Source organism: Mustela nigripes, chromosome 9 (assembly GCF_022355385.1).
Source record: "Mustela nigripes isolate SB6536 chromosome 9, MUSNIG.SB6536, whole genome shotgun sequence".
NCBI classification, from domain to species: domain Eukaryota; kingdom Metazoa; phylum Chordata; class Mammalia; order Carnivora; family Mustelidae; genus Mustela; species Mustela nigripes.
The window spans coordinates 52,906,306-52,934,055 of record NC_081565.1 but is presented as its reverse complement, the minus strand read 5'-3'; the positions used below and the strand labels follow the sequence as shown (position 1 = coordinate 52,934,055).

The 27,750-nt window shown below is 42.9% G+C and overlaps 1 protein-coding gene across 1 annotated transcript in view; it reads right to left on the bottom strand.

Annotated features, from left to right (window-relative positions):
- The window catches only part of LOC132024140 (FRAS1-related extracellular matrix protein 1-like), an 82,620-nt gene extending 65,714 nt beyond the window's left edge, over nt 1-16,906 (bottom strand). The window contains exon 1 of the mRNA XM_059410137.1: nt 16,341-16,906. The gene's annotated coding sequence lies outside the window, so the exon portion shown is untranslated. The remainder of the gene's footprint in view (nt 1-16,340) is intronic.
- Between the last annotated feature and the right edge of the window lie 10,844 nt (nt 16,907-27,750).

The following is a 27,750-nucleotide window of genomic DNA, read 5'->3' as shown; positions in this document are numbered from 1 at the left end:
GTTGTTTTGTTTTGTTTTAAGATTTATTTATTTAGAGAGAGAGAGGGTGCAGTGCGATGGGGTTGGGGGAGATAGAGAGAGAATCTCAAACAGACTCCCCACTGAGTGTGGGACCCAACATGGGGCTCAATCCCACAACTCTGAGATCACAACCTAAACAGAAATCAAGAGTCAGACCCTCAACTGACTACACCACTCAGGCACCACCCTGGGTAGTTTTCTGAATGTTGAGCAGTCCTTTCCACCATGAAGTACTCCATTTCGAACAGTACAAGTTAAGGGTAAATTGCTGAGTTTGAGGAGCTCCTTAGAGCATTGTGCGCATATGCTATCGTAGCAATACCATTTTTTACTGTGAAGTACTTGATTATTGATCTGTCCCACAGACCTCCATTTCTCAAAGGCGGGGGGTTTTACCTTAGTGGACTGTTAGGAGTCACCTGCCTCTCCACTCATTTACACAGAGACTGTGCTTCTGATGTAACATCTACTCATTGATCCTCTGACTCTGCCATATTCTTTCTCTTCATCTACAAACACGCCCCTTTAACCTTTCTTTCTCCTTCCTTCCACTATTGTGTATTATTTGTTTCAGGGGTACAGGCCTATGATTCATCAGTCTTACACAATTCATAGCACTCACCACAGCACCTCCCTAATGTCCATCACCCAGACACCCCATCCCTTCCACCCCCTCCTTCCCTCCAACAACCCTTAGTTTGTTTCCTATGATTAAGAGTCTCTTATGGTTTGTGTCCCTTTCTGATCTCATCTTGTTTTATTTTTTCCTTCTTTGTTTTATGCACCTCCATTTTGTTTTTTTAATTTTTTTAATTTTTTTAGATTTTATTTATTTATTTGACAGACAGAGATCGCAAGTGGGCAGAGAGGCAGACAGAGAGAGAGGAGGAAGCAGGCTCCCCACAGAGCAGAGAGCCCGACGTGGGGCTCAACCCCAGGACCCTGGTATCATGACCTGAGCCAAAGGCAGAGGCTTTAACCGACTGAGCCACCCAGGCACCCCCGTTTTGTTTCTTAAAGTCCACATATGAGTGAGGTCATACAATAATTGTCTTTCTCTGCTTGACTTATTTCTCTCAGCACAATACCCTCTAATTCTAGTCATGTCATTGCAAATGGGAAGATTTCATTTTTTTTTGTTTTGTTTTAAAGATTTTATTTATTTATCAGAGAGAGAGGGAGAGAGAGCAAGCACAGGCAGACAGAATGGCAGGCAGAGGCAGAGGGAGAAGCAGGCTCCCTGCTGAGCAAGGAGCCCGATGTGGGACTCGATCCCAGGATGCTGGGATCATGACCTGAGCCGAAGGCAGCTGCTTAACCAACTGAGCCACCCAGGCGTCCTGACAAGATTTCATTTTTATGGCTGCATAGTATTCTATTGTATAGAATACATATGTATACATATGTATACATATGTATGTGTGTGTGTGTGTGTGTGTGTATACACACCACATCGTTATCCATTCGTCTATTGATGGACATCTAGGCTCTTTCCACAGTTTGGCTATTGTGGACATTGCTGCTATAAACACTGTGGTCCAGGTGTCCCTTCAGATCACTACATCTATATCTTTGGGGTAAATACCCAGGAGCGTGATTGTTGGGTCATAGGATAGCTCTATTTTTACCTTTTTGAGGAAACTTCTTGAGAGTATTTTTCCAGAGTGGCTGCACCAGCCTGCATTCCCAGCAACGGTGTAAGAGGGTTCCCTTTCTCTGCAGCCTTGCCAATATCTGTCACTTCCTGACTTATTAATTCTAACCATTCTAACTAGTGTGAGATGGTATCTTACTGCAGTTTTGATTTGCATTGGAAATGCTTTTGATGACTTAAGAAACCAAGTGATAATGATAAAAAAAAATGTAATGTTGTTTGAGACTAAGTCACAGTACATCAAAAGTCACAGAATTCTAGGGTTGGAAGGAGCTTCTCCTCCAAATTTTACTTAAACCAACGTTCTTGGGTGTTATGTACTTACTTTACATCTGGTCCTATTTCACAACCACCTATGGAGCAGATTCTATTCTAAGGATTCTGGTTCTAAGGTAAGTAATTTGTCCAAGGCATATGCTAATAAACAACTGAGCTGACTTTCCAACCCCAGCGGACAGGTTCCAAAGCCCCCGTTCTTGAAGCCCATACTCTGCACACTCCAGCACACACACAGAAGTCAAGGTGAGGAAGCAACCGCCCTAAGGGGCAAAGTGATTTGCCAAGGATTAAAGAACTGATTTGCCTGCTGTCTTATTCACCAATGCAGGCAGAGAATGGACAGCACACCACAATATCAAATCCTGGGATAAAGTAAAAAAAAAAAAAACTGCAAGTCCTATACACAGAGATGCAGACACTGGTGTGAGAGTACTTTTCCTGGAAGCCAGCCTTCCAGCACATGGGCAAAGCCCTCAATCAGGGCAAGATCTGCCAAGTGAACATCTCTTGCCTTCGCCTCACTGCCTATACCTGCCCTTCAGGGAGATGGGGGTCAAGACAAGGAAACAAACACTGAATCCTTAAAAAAATGACAATTCTTAACACCAACAAATAATTAAATTTAACAGAACTCTAATGAGAGTGTTTCCTTTCTTCTCTGCTGAGGATCTTAGCACAATTCTAACTAGGTTTAGCCATGACCTGTACATCACTTTATTTTACAAACAGTTGTTTTACGAATGTTTGTTTATTAGAAATAATTTTGCAAATATAGTACAGGAGAAGGAAGAGGAGGGAGGAGGTGGGGAGGGCTTAATGCTCTGCTCTAGGATTACTGCTGAAGTGAAAGGAAATGCCACAGTAATAAGAACAGAGGCTGGATTTAAATCAGATTTCTCCCAGTTCCACTATTTCCTTGAACAAGGTCCTTATTTTTTCTTGGCCTCTGTTTCCTCACCTATACAAAAAGCGACACCTTTCAGGGCCATTAAAATAGTTAAACGTGATAATGTACGTAAATGTGTTGTTGCTCGGAGTCCCCAGCGCGCAGGGGCACACGCCCCCACGGAGACAGCAAGCAAGGCTCCGGGTAACTCCGTCCCCTTTCTGGCCCAGGCCAATCAGAGTGTTTTCTAGAACTTAGTGACAAATTTACCACTGTAATGGATACTTGTCATTAAACATTCATCAAAACCCGGAGAATGTACATCACTAGTGAATCCTAATGAAACTACGGACTTTAGATAATCATCACTGGCTTATCCCCTGTAGTACCTGATACTCATACAAGGTGTTAGTAACCGGGGAAAGTGGGCAGATGGGGTGTATGTGAGAACGCTGTTCAATTCTTCCATAAACCGAAATCTGCTCAGAAACTGAAGTATATCAAGTTAAAAAAAAAAATCATTAGTTGAGCCATCCTTTGACATGTTCTGGGATTTAGGTTGAACTGACTCTCCAGTAACACCCAACAGAGCTAGAAAATTTTCTATAGAGCGGTGCAGGGATACTGGCAACAAAAAAGAAGCCAGGCAAGCCACAGGGACTTCCTGGTGTTCAGAACCGAGCACGAGCACGATTGTGTCCACGCTGTAGAGCTCTGCCCTTCCTCACGATCTGCAGACATCCAGCTACTCAGGCACCAGCAGGCCTTGCTGGCCACAGGACTCTCCCACACTGAGGGCTCCCCCAGGTGAACCCAGCGGCCACCATTAGGTCTCCTGCAGATGCATGAGTCCCCGACCCCTCTGTGCTCCGCTGAGCTTAATTGCATTAAGAAGAGTGGAAACATAATCTGCTTACTTTGGCAGAATTGGGGGTGGGCTGCAGTGAGTGGGAGAATGCTCTCAGGCAATGAGATTAAAAATGGTTCAGTCCTAGCTCAAAAACAAAATCTCAGGCTGCAAATTAAAAGTATCTGAATGTCTGATGAGATGACTTATTTGTTGAATACATGTGTGCACAAGAATATGGCAACGTATAAGAGTGGCTTACCACGACAATTATAAGCACAACCAAGTCAGAGAAGTGTTTTAAAAGAGAGAGTGGGCACCTGTGTGGCTCGGTCAATTAAGCAGCCAACTCTTGGTTTCTGCTCAGGGCATGATCTCAGGTTCTTGAGATCGGACCAGGCAATCAGCTCCACAGTCAGCCCGGAGTTCCTTTCTCTCCTTCTCTCTCTCCCTCTGCCCCTCCCCCTGTGGGCGCACACTTGCGCGTGCTCTCTCTCTCTCTCTCTCTCAAAGAAAGAAATAAAATCTTTAAAAAGAGAGACAAATAGGGTGCACATAAGTGGTTTTGGTGTAAACATTTTCTTAAGTCTCCAAAACACAAATAGACTATTTTTTAAAAGTGGGTTTGCAAATCATTCCTCTAGAAATGAGAACGTATTAGCCATAGGCATAGCGTCCGGACTAGCAGTGGAAGGCAGTTCACACTGTGATGTCACTGAGCATGACATAAACTCAACATGACGGAAAGTATTTCTGGGGAAGCCAGCTAACATACCTATCCTTCAGAGTATAGGCCAAAGGAGGTAAGACTCCGTTATTGGGTTTTTCTCAGTTCGATACATCAAATTCCAGGAGCACTGTTCATTTTATAACCGTGCTCAGGGTGGGGGTGGGGGGAGTGGTGGTGCTTGGGGTGCTGCTTTCACATACCAATAGTAAACAGGGCCCGCAGAGTTCCTGCAGTGTGATGGTTGACCCCAATATCTCCTGAGGCCTGAGGGAAAGCAGTGGTTACAAACGAGATGTTGCTCTCATGGCTTCAGCCCCACTTGACTGCTGGAAGTAATTAAACAGCCTTCATGTGGGCTGAAGACGGTTTTTGTCATTGACAACATTCTAGAAACACTATAAGGTCAAAGTGTTGCCCTAATGTCACTCCTAAGCCAGCAGGGGCCCACCTCTGGCTTCATCTCAAGACAACTCCTGCATCATCTCAAATTTTTTCAGATGTAATTTGCCTGCATGGGGTCCAGCCATCTGAAATCAGAAGTTCTTTGGTGATTCTCATGAGCCACCAGGTTTGAGAATCACTGCTGTGAACAACAGCACTTTCTTTTCTTCACCTCGGAGTAGAGGTGGTAAAGGGGGCTTTAGTGCCCAAAGACAGAAGGTAGGTTTTTTGGCATATCTGAAAACCATCAGAGTGGAGTGAAGTGGTGGGTCTAGGGCTGGGGTCCCACCCAGAAGACCAGCACCAGGAAGAGGCTAAAAGCAAGATCCAGTTTGGGGAGCAATGGGGAAAAGGAGAGGGAGACAGGATGGCCCCAGACAGAGAGGAAATGAGGGAAACTGTCCAGACAGCCTAGCTGGGAGGCCATTCCTAGGAAGCTAGTCACATGCGTGACAAGTACAGGCATGAGGCAGCGGTTTCCCAAAGTAGCAAACTCGTTAGAAAGGAAACAGTCTAAAATAAAAGACATTAACATCAAGTTTAGCCAGCAAAATTTTGGGCAAGGACTACTTTCTATTGCATTCCAACTTTTCCTTCGCTGTGAATCTTTAAAGACATAGTTAAATATGTGTATTGCAACAGCAAACTTTATTACCCACAAGGCTAATATCTCTCCATGCTTCCCCCCCATATTATGATAGTTCGTGTTATGATAGAAATAATCATTTGGGTTTAGGCAGGGAGTCGGAGGTCTCCCTGAGATCATCACTTGTGGTCACTATTGATCAGAGTAAAAGGGGAGTTGAGGCTCTCTCCTTAATCATCTGCTGCAAAATATAAACACTCAGACCTTCTGGTCTATAAATTAAAAATCCCTCATGTGACTCCAAAGTCTAATGCCTCCCATCCACGTGCTAACTAGGCCCAACCCCGCTTAGCTTCCGAGATCAGATGAGATCAGGTGCGTTCAGGGTGGTATGGCCGTAGACCAAAGTCTAATTCCTTTTTGTGTTCCTAGTGTGCCAGTTTCTTCGCTTCAGTTCTTCAATGAAACAGGAGCCACCATCTCATGCCTCTTCTAACATTTGCTACCAAGTTCATGAACCTCGATCCTATCCGCGGGAGCCCATCTCACTACCTACAGCCTTCTGCTTAGGATTCACAATTTGGCTTTTTCTGCTCAATTCAAATTTTTGCTCAAATTTTGCCTCTAGCCTTCTGCTTAGGATTCACAATTTGAGTTTTTTCTGCTCAATTAAAAAAAAAAAAAAAAGATCGATCCTTTGAAGGAAATAAAACTGTTTTTTATTCTTTTTATATTAATAGAAAGGTAATAACTCCACTACGTTTATATCATGTTCTCTACCTCACACATCTCTTCATAGACAGACATCAATTAAGCCTTTGAACGAAGGATAAGCACTCTAAGCCATTCACTTTCTGAACACTTCAGAGGTTCAAAAGAACCTCAACCTACAAAATAAATGTTACTTAAACCTTCTCAGACTTCCTTTCATCATCTGTGGAGTGAGGATCTGTAACACTAATTTCACAAGGTTGTTGTAAAGATTGCGTTTGTTGTTGTTCTTAATTAACAAATTCAAATGCTCTCACTTCCTGGGCATCTGTGCTCCTTACCAAGTCATCCCCTTGAAGTCTTCAGTCTCGGTCTTAAGATGTCTGAAAAATCTAGGTCTTAGATTTTGAAGTTCTGATGTCAGATCTCTCTGGCCATAGAGCTAATGATTCAGAGGCGATACCTCCAAGCCCTGGGCTGTCCATGATAGCAAGCCTGCTGTGCAACACCACAGATCATCCCTGACTATGTCTCTTTTATCTCAAGTGGTTGTCATCATTTGCCATATATATATATATATATATACACGGAGAGAGAGAAAGCGCTAGATTTTTTTTTTTTTTAAAGAGAGCAGGAGAGGGTGGAGGGGCAGAGAGAGAAAGAGAAGCCTAAAGCAGGCCTCACACTCAGCGCAACACCCCATGCAGGGCTCAATCTCACAACACTGAGATCACAATCTGAGCCAAAATTAAGAGTCGGACACTTAACTGACTGAGCCATAGAGGCATCCCATCATTTGCCATTCTTAATGCAGACAAACACTTCAGTGGGGGAAGGGATGTACGAAGACTTGAGCTTTCCTACCACTGAATCTCATAGCCTGTGATTTCCACACACTACAAGGAGTTTCATGCCAGCGCAACTTACAAAGTTACAGACCAGGAAATGTCAGGTGCCCGGGTGGCTCCGTTGGTTGAGCGACTGCCTTCGGCTCAGGTCATGATCCTGGAGTCCCGGGGATCAAGTCCTGCATCGGGCTCCCTGCTCAGCAAGGGGTTTGCTTCTCCCTCTGATCTTCCCCCCTCTCATGCTCCCTCTTTCTCTTTCTCTCTCTCTCAAATAAATAAATAAAATCTTAAAAAAAAAAAAAAGGAAATGTCTCTGTATTGGGGGTAAAATAAAGGCCACTGGTTTCCAATAAAGCAATCCAGCAACAACCAACATAGGAGGCTTCACAGCATCTGCAAGGCAAACGAGGACACGGCACATGGTTCCCTCCTCACCTGAATGGTTAAACTGGCGTTGTGCGGGCTTCTTAGCCAAATAAGAAAAGCAGAATGGGTTTCACCTAGAATTTTTAGAAGTTCAAAGCTAGTCCTGCCCAAAAAGGTTTCCTCATCTCCCCACCCTGAAGTCAAGCTCAAAATCCAGAGTGTATTACAAATGGATTTCTAAACGTGAATTTATAGGTCCACGCGTTTTATTCGATTTCCTTCTGCTGCAGTTTTGTCCTCAGCATTTAGAAGATCAGTTAAGTAACAACAAGCAGAGGCTTGATATGGTGGCCTGGTCTTTATGGGTTGAATTTTATTCTCCCCAAATACATAGATCGAAGTCTTAACCCCCAGTACCTCAGAATGTGACTATATTTAGAGACAGAGTCTTTAAAGAGGTAATTAAATTAAAATAAGGTCATTAGGGTAGCCCTTGATCCAATATCATTCATGTCCTTCTAAAAAGAAAAAATTAGGACACAGGTGGGTAACTGAGGAAACACCATGTAAAGACACAGGGAGAAGAAATCAGTTCCACAAGCCAAGGAGAGAGGCCTCATGAGGAAACAGCCCTATTAAAACCTTGATCTTGGACTCCTAGACTCGAGAATTGTGAAAAAATAAATTTGTACTGTTTAAACCACCAAGTCTATAGTTCATCGTTATGGCAGCCATAGCAAATTCATACATATGGTACACAGGGATGAAGAGTGTGAAAGTCTTGGGTAGCTACGTAATAGAGTCCAATGGCCACTCAACTCCTGCTCCTTTTCTATACTGAAAAGTTACCCCCAGTGACCTCTTAATCACCAATCAATACCTCCAGCAGTGGCTATTTTTAATTGTTACAGAATTCTAAGGGCTTAAGGCACCAACTGTTCTCCAGTACTGGAGCAAAGTTGTTTTAAAATGCTATAGCGCTTCACGCCAACCTACTGTGTGAAAGCAGTGGATCTTCGCGGAGGCCGCAGTCAGGGAGGAGATCAAAGTTACCGAGCTGTGGCAGATGGGGAGGAGGAGCCTGATTTTTTTTTTTTCTTAGAGATTTTATTTAGAGAGAGAGAGAACATGATCAGTTAAAGGGGCAGAGGAAAGAGGGAGAAGCAGACTTCCTGTGGAGCAGGGAGCCTGATGCAGGGCTCGACCCCAGGACCTCAGGACCATGACCTGAGTCAAAGGCAGAGCCTGAACCGATGGAGTCACCCAGGTGTCCTAGAGTCTGATTTTCTTAAGATGAGGCAATTATTGAAAGAAAAGGTGAAGGAAGTAAGGAGAGTGACAGGAGAGGAAAGGAAGAGAAAATGCCCTTGCATCTGGAATTTGCAAAGAGCCGTGGGCTGGACCGCAACAGGATGGGTTCACCAGTGCACAACCACGTCCTGCACATTACACAGCAATGACTTTGTGCTACAAAAGGTTATACTGTCTTTTCAGAAATTAAGCAGAGATTTATCCCGTACTTAGTAGAAATTAGTTCTTCAAGTGCCTTCCCATTCTTGTGTGCTTTTTTAAAATTTTTGTTACTTTGATAAATGGGTTTTAATGGGCATCCCAGTGGCCCTCCCCAAATCCAAGCCCAAAACAGAAAAGTGGCCACACCGGTGAGTCCTGAGGACGCAGAGACCTTAGATTTGAACGCTGGTCCTGCCGCCTGACATCATCTCGGCCAAGTGCAGTTCTCTTAGTCTCAGTTGTCTTAACAGTGAAAAGGGGCTGAAACACCAGCCTGGAGTCATGCTGTGAGAATCGGATGCACAGATACGTGTGTAGACAACTAGAACACAGTGAGAACTCGGCAAATGTTGGCTCTGACCACTGCTACTTTCACTGGTGTCACTATGACTCTTATTCCTACTACTTGTCAAACATCCTCTTTTCTCCTTTCCCACCATATGCTCCCCTTGACCAACTAGCCTACATCCTCACCACCTTGTGTTCCCGAAGAGGATCACTTGATTTTGATAGCCTCCAGTCCGATGAAACAGCTGTCCCAAAGGCTGCCAGGGACCCACCATTAGATACGTCAACTTGAACTTTTCTCCAACAATCCTCTCTGAACTTGACAGTATACAATGGTGCCCTCCACCCACTGTCTGCATAACTGCTTCTGTACCAGGTTCTATACCTCTGTATACTCCTGGTTCTCTTTTGACCTAACCACTGCCTTTTTCTCTTTCATTTGTTCTTCTTTCTCTTTCTTTCTTTCTTTCTTTTTTTTTTTTTTTAATCTTCTCTGGGTCATGCTGCACTGCCAAAAATATGGCATTTCTTAAAATTTTCACCTCAGCTAGCTTCTCACTATGTATCCACTCTGGCTAACACTTCTAGACATATGTGTTACCACACCATAGCCCAACCCCGTCCCGTAGCCCCCAGTGACATGGTCACAAGGACCTGCTGCATCCTCCCCATCTCTACACCCCTGTCCATGTATGCCCCTGCCTGGAATGTCTTTGCTTCCATCCTGATTAAAACCTTTAAGTATTAAGGTCTTGTGAAATGCTTCCTTCAAGATGTCCAAAGACATGATCATTCCATTTGGCAAAATTTCCTTTCTGCTGTAGCAGAAGAATCACATTTTATTTAAACCTATCATGGGGCATTTATCACATCCTACCTGATGGTGTAGGTATTTATGTGTTTTGAAGGCAGGAGGATGAACTATTACTGCATGTGATAGGCATTCAACACCCATTTGATAAATGGGTTTTAATGGGCAGGCCAGTGGCCCTTCCCAAATCCAAGCCCAAAACAGAAAAGCAGCCACACCGATGTAGCTCTGAGGATGGTGGTAAATGAAATCAGCAAATACAGTCAAACTATGCTTTCATACACTGATGTCACTGAACTCTTTTCATTTAGACTTGAACATATCTGTGAGTCTGGGCTATAGAGATGTTGTGTCTAGTTTCCTCTCTAAAAACAAAATAAAAAGAGATTAGGGGCACCCTTTCTCTTAAGAGAAACATCTTCAGGGGTGCCCATAGCTCCATGTTTGGCTTCCTCTAGTTAAATAATTTCCCAAAATCCTCTGCAAAGTTACAGAAGACAAGCTCAACCAATTCACAAACAACACAAATCCAAAAAAGTCAACTGTTATCAGTGAGGACACAATCAAGATCCACGCTCTCAACAACTGGAGGCTAGAATAATAGACTGAAGCCAGTAAGTTCACTTTCCACAGCACAAATGTAAAACAGCTTTCCCAAAAACGGATTGCATGTGAACGGGAAAGTGCAGACCTGCTTGGACAGTAATTTATGAAAGAAATAGTCTGTCTTCGAATGATTCGAAAGAAGAGAGACTTTACTCTCTGGGTTCAGGGTGCAAATACATAGATAAATCATTTTTAAAGATTTATTTGAGAGACAGAGAGAGAGAGAGAGAGCATGAGCAGGAGGGGCCGGGGAAGAGAGAGAGAATCTCTGCTGAACACAGATCTCATGACCCTGAGATCACGACCCAAGCCGCAACCAGGAGTCAGAACTTCTACCCACTGTACCACCCAGGTTCCCTGCACCCTACTTTCAGACAGAACTCTCCTTCCGAGTTGTCCAATAGTGGCAAGGGCTTCGATAAAGACAGAGGAAGGGATTCTCGTCCCAGAGAGGGAGTGTGGATTCGGTGCTTTCTGGGGTCCCCTTTAACTGTGAGACAGAATTTCCCTGCATGATTGTCGTCTACCTCTCCCCAGCCTCTTCTCACAGAACTCTCCTCCATCTCCTGGCAAGCTAGTCACACAGTTCTTCCCTTCTTAAACTCACTGCACTGTCCACTCCGAGTCTTAATATGCTTTATCCGTGCTGTTCCATCTGCCGTGAATGCCCTTCCCCAACTTCTACGAAACTCCCACTTGCCTGGCTAACTTCTGTCCCTCCTTCAGGTCTCGGTCTCTCTCCCACACCAGTTCTATCTGCTTGCATAGAATCCTGGGATACCCTCCCCGCATGTGGCATTTCATTGTTTCTTTGCAGTCATTTGATTAAAAGTCAACTTTGGGGGGCACTTGGGTGATTTAGTGGGTTAAAGCTTCTGCCTTCCGCTCAGGTCATGATCTCAGGGTCCTGGGTTCAAGGCCTGCATCAGGCTCTCTGCTCAGCAGGGAAGCTGCTTCCGCCTCTCTCTCTGCCTGCCTCTCTGCCCACTTGCGATATCTACCTGTCAAATAAATAAATAAAATCTTTAAAAAAAAAAAAAAAAGTCAACCTTTTTACCCTAGTCTGTAAGCTTCTCAAAGATAACAACCATGATTGTTCTGTTCACTCAAGTCCCTCCTCTCCTGGTCATCTTCTCTGGCCCAGAGAAACTTAGTAAATATTAGCTGAGTGACTGGCTTATCACAGTGCAAACACCGGAGCTATAAGAAAACACTGTTGGAAGAGAAATACCGAGGCTGGGGGCATGGGGGAGTGCGGGGTGAGCAGCGCATGTCTGAATGGCTATGTTTTGTCGTTTTCTCTTTGGTGAATAGCTCACAAACTGCCCAAGGTACAATCCCCAAGTTTCAAATTCTTAAACATTTGCCCCAGAAGTGGGACCCCTGGCCACAATGGAGCAAAATCCTCCCTGCCAAAAACCTAAAATAATGTCTTTATATATGAAATGGCTATAAAAGTTTTCCATTCTGGAGGGTCAGAAGAACTGAGGGCAGACTGATTTTCACACTGCCCTTGCTTTCTCTGTACTAATCCCTCAGATGGTCCCGGAGCTCATGGGTCTGTTCCAGCTGGGAGAAGGAATCAAGTGGGACCAAAGCCAGGGAAGTGGTGGGATAACATCTATTCTTCCCTGTCCATGAAATCTAGAAGAAAGCTTGATTTCTCATTTCTGTTTTCACCTATGGACCGAGCAGCTTGCCACAGGCATGGTTCTTTCCAGCCTTCACACCTGTGTTAGTAGAAATACTCATTGATCCTTGTCATTCATCATGGATCATGCTAGGTGCTTTCCAAATGTCCTTTAGCCCCATGAACATCCGGTAAGTGTCCGTACCCTCACTTGACGCAGAGGAAACTAAGTAACTGGGCCAGCATTACCGAAACAAAGAATATTGTAGCCAAGGACTGGAACCCAGCTGAAATTTATTCAAAGATCTTTTTTTTTTCCCTATTACACCACTTCAATTTAATATTTGAGCTCTCCTATTAATACTTCCTTTTGGTTTCAAAACAATCACTAATGCTTATTGGATGAAACCAAATTAGCCCACCACGATATAACAAAGAGGAAGATTTGCATAAAACAGCATTAGTGCACTGCTATTGTGTGTTGTTGTGTTGGCCTTTCCCAGGAGGGGAATCGCTTTAATGGGAAAAACAAATCTGGGCTACAAAAGGGATTGGACAGGAAACACCCAGCAACTTTGAAACATGTGGATGAATTCTCATCTGGGAATGTCAGTCCTTTCTGAAATTCTCCTAACTTCACAGTGGTTTTGGCTGATCATTGACAAAATGAAGAATTTGTGTACTAATAGGAAATGGAGATCCTGGGATGAAAATGGCATGGCGTTGAGGGCGACTTCACAAGATATGAAGTCATTTTTTGTGGTAAGAATTTAGGGAGCATTTGTAAGTCCTGAGCAGCTGATAACGCTTGACAGAAGGCAGAGGTAGGATCCTAGGGACTTGGAAAATTACAGGAAGGACGTGGAGCTCAGTGGGTCCTGGAGTGTTATCTGTTTTGGTCTCTAGAGAAGTCAGATATGAAAGTTTCAATGATAAAATTGAGAGTGAAGAGTAACATATAATCTAAGAAGCCTTTGCAAATGCACAAAAGAAGTATTTTTGACATCGTATCAGCAACCCCATAAATAGGGAGGGATAAGAGTGAAACCAAAGACTATTTTGTTACTTCCTTTAACCCTACCAACAAGAGGCCAAGAACTTTTGGTCAAAAATATCCTAACTTTGCAGTATCCCTGTACGCTGTCCTCCAGTGAGTAGTTCTTCCCACCAAACATAGTATCTGCAGGCAGCCAGAAGAGCCCAGATCACAGCTATATTTTCTTATCTTGATGGCCAAGTTTTAGAACCCTTTGAAATGCAGCAGTCCCGCAGTCACAGCAGTAAGAGAAACTGTAGTACAGACAAAATGCGGATTTCATTAGGGAATTGGTTTTTTTCTTTCCCAGACCCTCAAAGGTCTCTGCTGGAGCCTCTCACCTAGTATCACAAAAGCTATTAAATCACTTGAATGAAAGGGTCAGGGGCCAGAGCTGGCCAGCCCGGTTCAGACCACCCAGCACTCCACAGGGGGAGCAACACCAGATTCAGACAAGATAAGAAGCTGCTGTCCTAGGTAACCTGGCCCAGGGAAACAGCCTTTCCAGAGAGTTACAGGAGCCCATTGTGGGGGATGACTGTGTGCTCTGCAAAGGCAGAATTTGTCTAACTCACTTTACCGGCAGTCTTGGTCTCTGACGAGAGAAAGAAGAGTTAAAAGATATTTTTGAAAAATCGTTAAGAAAAGCAGGAAGCCAAATCTTTGGGCCTGTTTTCAAAGCAAATGCTAAAAAGCTCCTATTCCCCCTTGTCTGTGTTTAGAAGACTGAACCGTGTCCGCCAATGTCAGAGTATCATAGCTGGAAAGATACTCAAATTCACTTAAGCCAACTCTTTTGTTTTATTGATGGAGGAGGTGAAGTTTAGGGAGTATTAGCTGGCTCATCCAAGACTGGTAGCAAGTTTATTTCAAGACTTGAAACACCATGAGGACAAGGGCTCTGTCCACACTATACATGCTGATCTTTCCACAGTCCTTGGAAAGTAGCACCGGACCGGGCATGTAGCAGGCACCTGCAAACATTTGGAGTGAGGTTGGGGGGTCGGGGGGAAGGAAACTGATGACCACATCCTATTTTCTTTTTCCTATAAATATACAATGGCATAAAACGTCATTGGGGATGGGGATGGAGGCTGAGTTCTTACCTTCATATGTCAATCGAGGACCTCAGCATACTAGAGGAATCCCTTTCTCCAATCTCTGTGGGATGGCCTAATCTAAACTCAGTTTCTAGGAATTAGACTGCTCCTGAAGTGTCCCAAGAAATAATCCAGCTCAGTTCAGCCCCACTCAGCCTAGCCCATCCCCAGAAGCAGAGTATCCCTGGGAGGCTGATTAAGAATTGAGAACAGCCCTGGGTGGAAAGATTCTAAGACAAGCATTGCTTGGTCGTGTGCTAGGTCAAGTCAGACCACACATCCCATCACATGGAGGAGGGAACATGGTGTGAGAGCACCTTTGGTTCTGCCCAAGTCCCTTCCTCACTTGTGAAAATGGAAAGGCATGGATGGAAAGAAGAGCAAGGAAACAGTGATGAGGTTGGTGGGAAAGCTGGTCGAAAGCCCTGCTTTATCAGCCAAGCATGCAAAGCCATGTTGCATATAACTTTTATGCTCAACATCACCTGAAATTCAAGTTGATCATTTAGATATGAGGTTTAATATTAACCAGCCACAGGACAAGCATTTAATTGCCCAGGACAACATAGAGCTGTGCTTATCCAAAAGGGATCTCACGTGCTTCAGAATCACCCGGATAAACTCTCAGGCCCTCCCCAGGCCTAAAGTGGGAGGGTGTGGCCTAGGCACCTGCCTTTCAGCAAGCTCCCAACTGGTTCCTAGGACACCAAGTTCTGAGAATCTGCGAGAAAGAGAAAGAGCAAAGTTGTCGACATTTTCCTAGAATCATACTAAAGGCACTTTTATCAAGTATAAGCAGGGGGTGGGGAGCAATTCTTCAAGCTTTAATGAGAGCCAGGGATAGTTATTGTCAGTTTTCCGGAGCAGAAACCTGGGGAACGTTTGGATCACTAGGTCTGGGCTGCAAAGCAGCCGTGAAGAGGTTAATCTCTCCAGCAAGATTCCCAGGCCATAAACTCTAACCAGCCCCCGGAAATGCTCTTTTTAAGCTTTGTAATTCACACCAGGCAACAAGACTGAGCACAGGAGACCAAAAAAAAAAAAAAAAAAAAAAAGGCAGAAAGGAAAATTAAATGCCTTGAAAATTACTTCTGTGATCCAGATGAAAACTAAAAGAAACTCTTCATTACAGCACCAAATCTGGGTAATAAGAAAGAACTTAAACATCAGTTTAAACTGAAGTTTAAACTTCAGAACAAAATGATTTCTTTGCCTCTCCAACACTCCCTCTCATCCCCATAAAAATAGAAACCATGCTTTTAAAAAATATATATCTCCAAATAGAACTAAACCAAAGTCAGGTATCCAAAACTCCATCTCGGGCAAACTTCCCCCTCTCTGAATGCCGTGAGGATAGCACCCGTTGTGTCAGTTTTTTCATTTCCCTTTGCCATTTCATGTAGCTAAGAAACCTTCTGATCCAGGGTGGCGGCGCGGGTGGGTTACAAAATTTAAAATGGTGATTTCACTGGTGAGTGCCGTGGGGACGGGTCCAGAAACCTTATAATCTGTGGTCCATACTAAAGAGACTCCCGTGGTGGGCATATGGGTTTTTAACAGGGCAAACCGGCACCTTCCTGAGTTGACATGAGAACTAAACTTTGGCAAGCGGACTCTGCGCACTTCTTGCGAGGAGACGGGAAGCGAACGCTACCACGCAAACCACCTCTGGAGCTTTCTGCTAACAGAACATTCGGAAGATGAGAGGAAGGACGTAAAGCAGATACTTACAGGTAGTGGTTTTCCTTTCCAAGCTAAAAAGCTAGAAACCCGGGGCCCAGGGCAGGCGGGAAGGCGGGGGCGAGTCACTGACCCAGTCATCTCGGGTTTAAAGGGCTGGGAGAGGAAGGGGGAAGGAACTAGATCCCAGGAAAGGAAAAGAGCTGAAATTCCAGTCTTTCAGGTCAGCGGAGTGTTCGCTTTCTTTGTACCAGAAATCCCTTCACCCACCCCGCAGGGCAAGGCAGACCCGAAGTTGCCGTACTCACTCCGCGGTCCTTGCTGGTGCTCTCCGAGGCGGCGGCGGCGGCGGCGGCGGCTGCGGAAACTTCCCGACCGCCAGGCCTTAGGACGCCCCCTGCGGAGGGCATGATAAAGGGTGTGTGCGGAGCTGGCGGGAGCCCGACCTCCCTGGCGCAGAGCCAGCGCTCCCCAGTCCCTTCTGCTGGCTGGCCCCGCAGGGACCCAACTGAGCTTTTGTTAAAAAGGTCCCTTGCTCGTCTTCCTGGCGGCTCCCCAGCCTCCCCTTGCACTAGGAGTTCTGTACTAACTGCTCTGCCACGGCTGAGCCGAAGCTGCCTCTCCCGCCCGCGGCACACGGGCACACGCGCACACGCGCTCGCACACACGCGGACACACGGACGCACACGGCATATACACAGTCGCCCAAACACACCGCGCACCGGCGCCCGCAGGCCACCCACACACGGACCCACGCTCACGGGCGTGCACACATTCACGCAGCCCCCCCCACGCGTGTGTGCGCACACTCACACATGCCACTCACATAGCTCACACCCGTGCACTAACACCCACCCACACTCGTCCTCTTACAGACACACACCCGCCGTAAGCACACGCACAAGCTTTTTTCACGGACCTTCAAACTCTTCAAACACCCCCCCCACCACCACCACCAACCTCTTTTCTTCAAACACATTCCTCCCCGGAAAGGTTTTTTATTCAAATTCAGGCAAGATGCATCGGCGGGCACTCCCGAAAGGGGGAGGCAGGGGAACTGGCCCCTTTTAACTCTTGTCACAGCCTTTAAAGAAAAAGAGGAGCTTCTGTTTGTAAGTCCCTCCTTCGGGGTTCAACCTACAGGGCTTTCCACGTGTTGGACTTCTTTTTAAAAAGTCACAAACGTTCCAGTCATCTCATCTCATTGATACAGGGTGCGTGACCCCGTCGACTGAGACACATCACAGGTCAAGAAACAGCCCTGCAGAAATTCATTTCATTAAACTTGCCAGGGTTCAGTGGGCAGGTAAAAGTCTTGCTCCCTGACAACTGCGTAATGAAATGTCTTCCTGTGTTTCATCTCCATCAGAAAAAAAAAAAAAAAAAAAGTAATAGCATGCCATCTGTCCCAGCTTTTAAATTGACCATAAATAGAGAAGTCCAAGTATTATCTCACTTTGGGGGAAATGTTTCTGTTGAGACATGTCTAGTTGTTCTAAACTTCAGCGAAAAGAACAAGGCGCTGTAAACCCAGTCTCCCCTAGATTGTGGTTCCCTGTCACAAGGTGACAAGCCATATCCCCTTCCTTGAAAACAATGAGAAGAAAGAAGGAAAGTGAAAAGAAAGGGGAAAAAATTGTATGAGGGAGGGAGGGAGGAAGGGAGGAAAGGAAGGAAGGAAAGAGAAGAACAATTATTTTATTTTACAATATGCTTTATGGATACCTTAGGAAGGAGGGGTGTATATATACACTTACTCAATGTCACCAGAACTTTAAAATCTTCAAGAATCTCTCAACTCAGGATGCCGGGGTGGCTCAGTTAGTTAAGCATCTGCCTTCAGCTCAAGTTATGATCCCAGTGTCCTGGGATCGAGTCCCCCGTTGGGCTCCGTGTTCAGCAGGGACCTGCTTCTCCCTCTGCCTGCTGCTCCCCCTGCTTGTGCTCTCTCTCTGACAAATGAATAAATAAAATCTTTTAAAAAACAAAAAGCTCCCCCTACTTGTGTTCTCTTTCTCTCTGACAAATGAGTAAATAAAATCTTAAAAAAAAAAAAAAAGAATATCTTGTTTCACCCCATTTGCTCCAATAATAAATGGATGAAACTTCTTGAAGAAACACAAGGTTCTCCATAAGTAAACAAACTTTGTTCACTAAACCATCATTAGGAAACAAAATATAGTGACAATGTATGATTCGAGTACTAATCTCGAAAGGGCAAGAAATAAAGCCTTACTAATAACAGTTAGGAAACACAGTGTGATAGATGATTTTGCTCTCTGACTGAACTTAAAAATTTACCAGCTTGTGGATATCTTAACTGCAAAGAAATGATTGTAGATACTATTAGTTGAGACCCGAAATCCATTTGATAAAGGAATGACAATAGGCAGTGGCGTCAATATGCTTCTCACAACATCTGGGCTAAATAAAGTTTATGGATTAGTGGAGAAACAGAAATAAACGTTTTACATCACTTCTGTGGGGGAAAAAAATACCTTCAGCATTCTAAACAAAAAATAACAAACAACTTAGACTGAGACATATTTCAGAATGTCTGCAGATGTAATTTTCTTTAATGTAATTGGTGTACATTGGCCTAATGTTTTGCTGAACATATTCTAGAATAGACAGATAGAGTCAGGCTCGCCAAAACATCTTGAAATCCAAAGTACCGGCTTATACAAAGAAGTCCCTCTCTCTCTCTTAAATCTCCCACAAATGGATAGGGGCCATTAAAATTACACAATTATCAACTTCTATAAAATACCCCTTGAAAAGCTGAAATGCAAAGCCAAATGTTTTAAAAGAACAAGCAAAGGAACAACCAAGAATCCCTCCCTGAAAAACATGTGCTATTGTGCAGGAACAAAATGCAATTCAAAGAAATCATTCTATTTCTAACCTCAGGGTTGGAGTGATATGAAAAACATAAAATGTTTTGGAGATTAGCATTTTCTTTTGGACTGTAATATGTATAATTTTTGCTGACCTGTTAGAGAATGTAGCAGTCTGAGAAGCACAGCCACCGTCCTCACCAACAACTCCCATGAGTGGGTTAGGAGTGTGCCTATTAAACATTGCTAAGGGCACCAGCACATTGCCCTGTGAAAATTGTTTTCCCCTGAGTCTACAAAACCTGATGACTACAGGGAGCAATGCTGCAACAAAGAGTAGAAGGGTCATACTCTAAATAGGTCAACTTAAAACAAAACAAAAAAGTAAGTAAAAATAAAAGCAAAATCAAATACCCTGTACAACAGAAAAGAACAGAAACTCCAAGAATGTTGGAGGCAGAGGCTTGCTGAGCTCAGGGTCTGGAATTGACAGGGTGGATAGGGAATGAAACAACTCTCCAGCTCCCACTCCACCCCCCTCACACTTCCCCTATCATCCCCCCTCCCCCACCCCCACTGCCACAGCAAGGCAGGAAGAAGAGTGGTGTGCTCTGCTCAAAATCAGAAGAGTGTAGACAGATACCACTCTTAAACATAAGTGCAAAATCCTAACTAACATATTTACAAATCTATTTGGAAAGATACTATGACAATATGGTTTATTTCAGGATGGCAAGGATGGTTCAAAATGAATACATCTAGCAGTTTCATATTCTTTTTATTAAAGATTTTATTTATTTATTTGACAGAGAAAGAGCATGAGTAGGCAGTGCAGCAGACAGAGCGAGGGGAGAAGCAGGCTCTCTGTTGAGCAAGGAGCCTGATGCGGAGCTCAAACGCAGGACCCTGAGATCATGACCTGACCTGAGCCGAAGGCAGCCGTTTAACCAGCTGAGCCACCCAGGTGCCCCGTAGGTTTTTTGTTTTGTTTTGTTTTTTTCAGAAATCAGAAATTTTACATTTAATGGTAAAATTTTAGCAACCACTAAAGAAGGAACAGGACAAAATTGCCTGCTACATTTCCCACAATTCAACATTGGATAGGAGATCCTAGCCAATACAGTAAGTCAAGAATAAAAAATAAGGCATGAGGATTGGAAAGGAAGAAAATAACCTTATTATTCATAAAATATAGGAGTCTATAAAATATCTTTTAAATATCTTCTCAGCGGGAAGGAACAGACTTTCCCAAACACACACTAAGTAATACACCTGTTAACAAAGGGATCCTCCCGGTACTTTATGTTAGGAGCCAGTGGTCCAGCTGGAGATCTGAAAGAAGATTTGGGACCTTTCATTTTATGATGGCTGATACTCATATCATGTGCTTCACTGAGTCTGTTATATTTTTTTTAAGATTTTATTTATGTATTTGAGAGAGAGGGAGAGAGAGGGAGTGGGAGGAGGGGCAGAGGGAGAAGCATACTCCCTATAGAGCACAGAGCCCAACAAAGGACTCAATCTGGAGACCTTGGGATTATGACCTGAGCCAAAGGCAGATGCTTACACTACTGAGCCACCCAAGTGCCCTTCACTGAATCTATTAGAGTAAATGTTTCCCATCCTCCATCTCAAAGCTATTGCTTATGGAAATGGAAACGTCAAACTAAAAATTCTACTTATCACATTATCATGTCCACATTTGTCCATTCAATTCCAGCAGGAAAGCAAAATAAACAGACTCATTCTATTCCACTGTGCCCTCACAATTGAAAATTAAATAGGCAATGCATTTTTCTGTAATTAACTTGAACACAGCTTCAAATGCTAGTATTAAAGCAATCAGACATTAGGTTTCTGTACACACATTGAAAACATGAAAAAATCATCAGGAATCCTTTTTATGTCCATCTTTTATAGGACAAGGCAAAATGCACCAAAGGCAACATAAACAACTTAATTTTACAATGTTTTGCATTTCAACTGTCTGAGATTTGGAAGTGATTTTGTCTTTCAAAGCTTATCACCAGGATCAATTTTATCTTTCCAAGCATAACATAAGGAGTAAGGAGTTTTCATTGATTGACTCTGGAAAAATATCTTAACTCCAACTGCCTCAAAAGATTATGAATTTTTCATAAAGAATCAAAATAAAAATAGCTGTTACATTTTTAAAAAGAGATCATGGAAACTTAGGCCAAGTCAGAATACTGTACTCTGAAAGTAACAACAAACCCACAGGCAAAAGATACTTTACACATGTTAGAAGTAAATGGCACAAATCTACTAACAAAACCCCAAACTTGTTTAGAAATATGAGGCTGAAGTCACGCACTTGTACTTGTCTTGCAGGAATTGGAATGAGCTGATCTGTTAAATTCTCTGCAACAAGAGTACTCAACCTAGTATAAGGTAGGTTCTGCACAGACCATGGGAGGACCACGTGCCTGCACTCAGAAATCTTACAATACCACCGGAGGAGATAAGAACATATAGAGAAATATCTGTATATTGAGATGTGATTAAGGATAGCTAATATCTATTGAACATATACCCCTTTATGAACATGTTCACCATACCTGTATTTATTAACTCAACTAGTGCTGATACCTCTTTTTTTTTAAGACTTTATTTATTTGACAGTGAAATAGAGAGCACAAGTAAGCAGAGCTGCAGGCAGAGGGAGAGAGAGAAGCAGGCTCCCCAGTGAGCTGGGATCCTGATGCAGGGCCCTATCCCAGGACCCTGGAATCATGACCTGAGCCGAAGGCAGCCACTGAACCCACTGAGCCACCCAGGCACCCCAGTCCTGACAACTCTAATAATTTGAGTGATCTCAGGGCTCAAACCATACCATCAGTTGTCTCTCTTTCCACTGACAAGCTCTGCTTTGTTTCACTTGGTCTAGTAACCTTATTTTCTCCTAGTAAGTACAAGCTTTTCCTTCTTCTTTTTAAAATTTTTATTTATTTGGGTTTTTTTAACTGAAGTAGAGTTGGCATATAATATTATATTAGCTTCAAGTGTGTGAAACAGCAATTCAACGTGTGTAGATATATTATGAAATGCTCACCATGATCAGTGTTCTTGTATAGGCTTTTTCAAGGGATAGAAGACAGCCAGCAGCCCAGACCTATATTCCTATGGCTTGCAATCCAAAAGGAAGAATGTAATCTTCCATATCAGTTCTAGCAGAAAAACCTGAGGATGACTGAGGAAGAAGTAGGAGTTTTAGATAGTTGACAACTTAGCATCCTAAGTTGAAAACTTAGCAGCCTATTTAGTTTTGTTGTGGACCTAAAACTGCTCTAAAAAATAAACTTGAACATATTTTTTTAAATTCAAAAACTAAAAACAAAACAAAAAAACAATGGTAACTCTGGTCATGATCCCCAGAGAATCTTTCAAGGAGGAAAGATAGTCTTTAAGAATTTCACATGGAGGGCTGCCTGGGTGGCTCAGTGGGTTAAGCCTCTGCCTTCAACTCAGGTCATGATCTCGGGGTCCTGAGATAGAGCCCCACATTGGGCTGTCTGCTCGGCAGGGAGCCTGCTTCCCCCTCTCTTTGCCTGCTGCTCTGCCTACTTGTCTCTATCTCTATCTCTATCTCTATCTCTATCTCTCTCTCTGTCAAATAAATAAATAAAATCTTAAAAAAAAAAAAAAAGAATTCCACGTGGAGAAACTAAGACCCTTATGTACTGTTGGTGGGATCAGAAAATGGTGCAACCACTGAAGAAAACAACCTGAAGTTTCCTTAAAAAAAAAAAAAAATTAAATATAGAATTAACATATGATCCAATATGATCCATGAAAGAAATTGAGGAAGACACAAAAAAGTAGAAAAATGTTCCATGCTCATGGATTGGAAGAACAAACATTGTGAAAATGTCTGTGCTATATAGAGCAATCTACACATTTAATGCAATTCCTATCAAAATACCATCAAATTTTTTAAAGAGATGGAACAAATAATAGCCAAAGGAGTGTTGAAAAAGAAAGCCAAAGTTGGTAGCATCACAATTCCAGACTTCAAGCTCCATTACAAAGATGTCATCATCAAGACAGTATGGTACTGGCACAAAAACAGACATATAGATCAATGGAACAGAATAGAGAGCCCAGAAATAGACCCTCAACTCTATGGTCAACTAATCTTTGATAAAGCAGGAAAGAATGTCCAATGGAAAAAAGACAGTCTCTTCAACAAATGGTGTTGGGAAAATTTGACAGCCACATGCCGGAAAATGAAACTGGACCATTTCCTTATGCCACACACAAAAATAGACTCAAAATGGATGAAAGACCTTAATGTGAGAAAGGAATCTATCAAAATCCTTGAAGATAACACAGGCAGCAACCTCTTTAACCTCAGCCACAGCAACTTCTTCCTAGAAACATCGCCAAAGCCAAGGGAAGCAAGGGCAAAAATGAACTATTGGGACTTTATCAAGATCAAAAGCTTTTGCACAGCAAAGGAAACAGTTAACAAAACCAAAAGACAACTGACAGAATGGGAGAAGATATTTGCAAACGACATATCAGATAAAGGGCTAGTATCCAAAATCTATAAAGAACTGATCAAACTCAACACCCAAAGAACAAGTAATCCAATCAAGAAATGGGCAGAGGACATGAACAGACATTTCTGCAAAGAAGACATCCAGATGGCCAACAGACACATGAAAAAGTGCTCCACATCACTCAGCATCAGGTAAATACAAATCAAAACAACAATGAGATACCACCTCACACCAGTCAGAATGGCCAAAATCAACAAGTCAGGAAGCAACAGATGTCAGAGAGGCTGTGGAGAAAGGGGAACCCTCCTACACTGTTGGTGGGAACGCAAGCTGGTGCAACCACTCTGGAAAACAGCACGGATGTTCCTCAAAAAGTTGAAAATAGAGCTACCCTATGACCCAGCGATTGCACTACTGGGTATTTACCCTAAAGATACAAACGTAGGGATCCGAAGGGGCACGTGCACCTGAATGTTTATACAAGCAATGTCCACAATAGCAAACTATGGAAAGAACCTAGATGTCCATCAACAGATGAATGGATGAAGAAGATGTGGTATATATATATACGATGGAATCCTATGCAGCCATCAAGAGAAATGAAATCTTGCCTTTTGCAACAACGTGGATGGAACTAGAGGGTATTACGCTGAGTGAAAGAAGTCAATCAGAGGAAGACAAATATCATATGATCTCCCTGATATGAGGAATTTGAGAGGCAGAGTGGGGGCTTTGGGGGATAGGAAAAGAAAAAATGAAACAAGATGGGATCGGGAGAAAGACAAAGCCTAAGAGACTCTTAATCTCACAAAACAAACTGAGGGTTGCTGGTGAGATGGGATTTATGGAGAGGGTGATTGGGTTATGGACATTGGGGAGGGGAAGGTAAGTGATACGGTGAGTGCTATGAATTGTGTAAACCTGATGATTCATAGACCTGTACCCCTGGGGCAAATAATACATTGTATGTTAATGAAAATAATTAATTAAAAAATATGATCCAGGAATCCCACCTCAAGGTATATAACCAAAAGAAATGAAAGCAGGGTCTTAAAAATATACCTGCACACATATATTTCATATCACAGTTGACAGAAGGTAGAAACAAACTGCTCATCAACAGATGAATGGATAAATAAAATGTGGTATATATATACAATGGAATAATATTATTCAGCCTTAAAAAGGAAGGGAATCCTGCCACATATGAAAATATAAATAGAAATTGAGGACATGATGCTAAGTAAAATAAGCCAGACACAAAAAGACAAATACTATATGATTCTACTTGTATGAGGTTATCTAAAATAGATTCATAAAAGGAGAAAGTAGTATGGTGGTTGCCAGGAACTGGGGGAAGGGGGAAAAAGAAGGGTTGCTATTTAACGGGTAAAGTAATTCACACACATAAGATGAAAAAGTTCTGGAGATCCGTTTCACAACAGTGTGAATATACTTAACACTGCTGAACTGTATTACTCAACAATGGTCAAGTTGGTTTTTTTAAAAAAAGAGTAACAAGGGGCGCCTGGGTGGCTCAGTGGATTAAAACCTCTGCCTTCTGCTCAGGTCATGATCTCAAGGTCCTGGGATTGAGCCCCACATTGGGCTCTTTGCTTGGCAGGGAGCCTGCTTCCTCCTCTCTCTGCCTGACTTTCTGCCTACTTGTGATCTCTCTCTCTGTCAAATAAATAAATAAAATCTTAAAAAAAAAAAAAGAATAACAGTATTTGTGGGTTGGTTTTTTTTTTTTTTAAAGCCACTGGTGTTTTGTTTTGTTTTGTTTTTTTAATTCTTACCCACAAGCCTAAAATCACTAAGGATTTAGCATAATTTGAAGACTGGTTAATCAAGCGAGGAACATTCTTTGTTATTGTTTAGGGGGAAAAACCTCATGTCTTTACTGACAAGTACAATTACAGGTTCCCAACCTGCTTACAATCAACCCACCCAACCAAATCTGTTTGAGATGGGGGAAAGTATATATAATGAAAAGCTGTTTTTCCTAAAGTTTCCTTTGTTCAGAATTTCAGACTACCTCTTCTGAATCTTAGGACTAATAGCCCTTATTTAAAGTTCTTCTAAAATCAATTTTTTAAAAATTGGAAACATTTCCCCATGTCTAAGAACATGTTGGGGGTCTTCCCTCAAATAAGACTAACACACCTCTCAAAATGTTTGTACGTAATGTGGTAACTTGATAGCCTGTACTATTTAAGAGAAATTATGATATTCAAGTGCACAGAATAAACTTGGCTTCAAATAAGAGATAAAAAATTACAAGTTAGCCGTTCTGGAGTCTACCGATGCTTTCTCTGGTTCCTTAGCCATGAGCACTTGCCCCTATCCATGTCCTTTCACCTTCCAAACTCGTGACAAAATTTGCCATACTATATGGGAATGAAGTAAGAAGATGCAATGTCAAAAAGCCATTCCAGCATCTCCGACATAAATGACATACATCAAGCCCTGTTCACAAGAAGCTACAAGCTTTTAGTTATGTCCTCTCCTCAGTTGAATCCCCACACCATACAGTCCTGTGGTTTGTAGAGCATGCTTAATAGACAATGTTTTTGATATTGTCTATTTTTAAGACCAATAATTCAAAGGAATTATATAAATTATTTAACTTCAATTATACAAAACTTACCACTGTATCCTGCCCTGGCAAGCACGTAAGAAATGACATTGATGGGGTTACCTGGGTGGCTCAGTGGGTTAAGCCTCTGCCTTCAGCTCAGGTCACAATCCCAGGGTCCTGGGATCAAGCCCTGCATTGGGCTCCCTGCTCTGCGGGAAGCCTGCTTCTCCCTCTCCCACTCTCCCTGCTGTGTTCCCTCTCTTCCTGTGTCTTTCTCTGTCAAAAAAAAAAAAAAATTAATAATAATAATAATAATAATAATAATAAAATCTTAAAAAAAAAAAAAAAAGAAATGGCATTGATGACAATGATAAACTTAGGTATGTGCTCCGAGACAGTATCACAGAAGGGTCTGCACCCTCTCTCCTGGCACTAATAAAAATGTAGTTAGGAAACCAACAGATTCTGGGAGCCATCTTGGAGTCCACTGCAGACATAATGGAGATGAGACAGATAAGCAGAAAGCAGAGATGTAGTTACAAGATAGGCTCTGAGTGGGAGGAGGATCACTTTGTGCTACCCTTTCTTACTTTTTCTCTCTAGCATGAGGTCAGTTCATACATTCGTCTAACACTAAGTACTCACCACATGCTGGGCACCATCTCAGTGTTGGAAGTGTAACGATGAATATATGTTAAGAATTATGAAGAGTCTTGGATTTTATCCTCCATGAAAGCGAACAAGTTAGCCTGCTACAATTTCATGGATGCTGGTGGAAGACAGAAGACTCGTGGGTCTGTGGCAAAGGATAGTCTATTACTTACAACAATAGCTATCACCCATGTATGAACATTTGCACCCGCAAGACAGTGTAAAGAGGGTCAGATGAGACTTGCATCTGCAGTGATGTATACTACAAAAGAGGAATCTCGAGTTTAGGGAACCTGAATATTTTGTTATGGGCGGCAAGCCTACCTACCATTTGTTCTGGAGGAAGACAGTATCTTTATTTTACTGGACAATAAACAAATCTGCCCTCTGCTCTAGAGGGAGACACTGCTCTAGAGGGAGACACTTTCTACCTCTAAGGCCATTTGCTCCAACAACCTTGAAAGGGGAGTACAAAAATAAAGGCAGTCAGTACCTCTGTTCATGAGACATGCAGAAACACAAGACACTCATGGAGGATTATCTCCCCAAAGTACAGTCCCTGATCTCAAGAAGCTTTGAATCTAAAAGAGGGACAACATAAAATTATAATAATAATGATAATTGAAGAAGGCAGGTAAAATGATAGTATGTACAGAAGCTTCTACAGAAGAATCTAGGACGTACTCTGAACCAGGATGTGGCAGAATAACATTCAGAGAAGCCTTCTGAGAGGACATAAATGCCGGGGCTGACTCTCAAATGAGGAAAAGGACAGCGCAGAGAGAGAAAGAGGTAGAGATCATTTCAACAAGAGCGCTCTGCAAGAGCAAGGGCATGGAGATGAGAGCAGTGTGCTACAAGGAGAAAAGTAAAAGAAGCTGGACATCGGGGCAGCTTAAGCATGCGGCCAAGGATAATGGGAGCTGAAGTGAGATAGGCAGGCAAGGCCTAGAGTTGGGAGAGCCTTTCATGCCTTGCCAAGGAGCATGGGCTTTGGGCTGCCGGCATTGGAGAGATGCTAGAGGGTTTAAACAAATGTTGGATTTGCATTTGCTGGATCACTCTAAATGGGAAGGGGCCCACATCTCTGGTTATTGTTGTGATTTGGGTAGGCTACGGCAGGTCC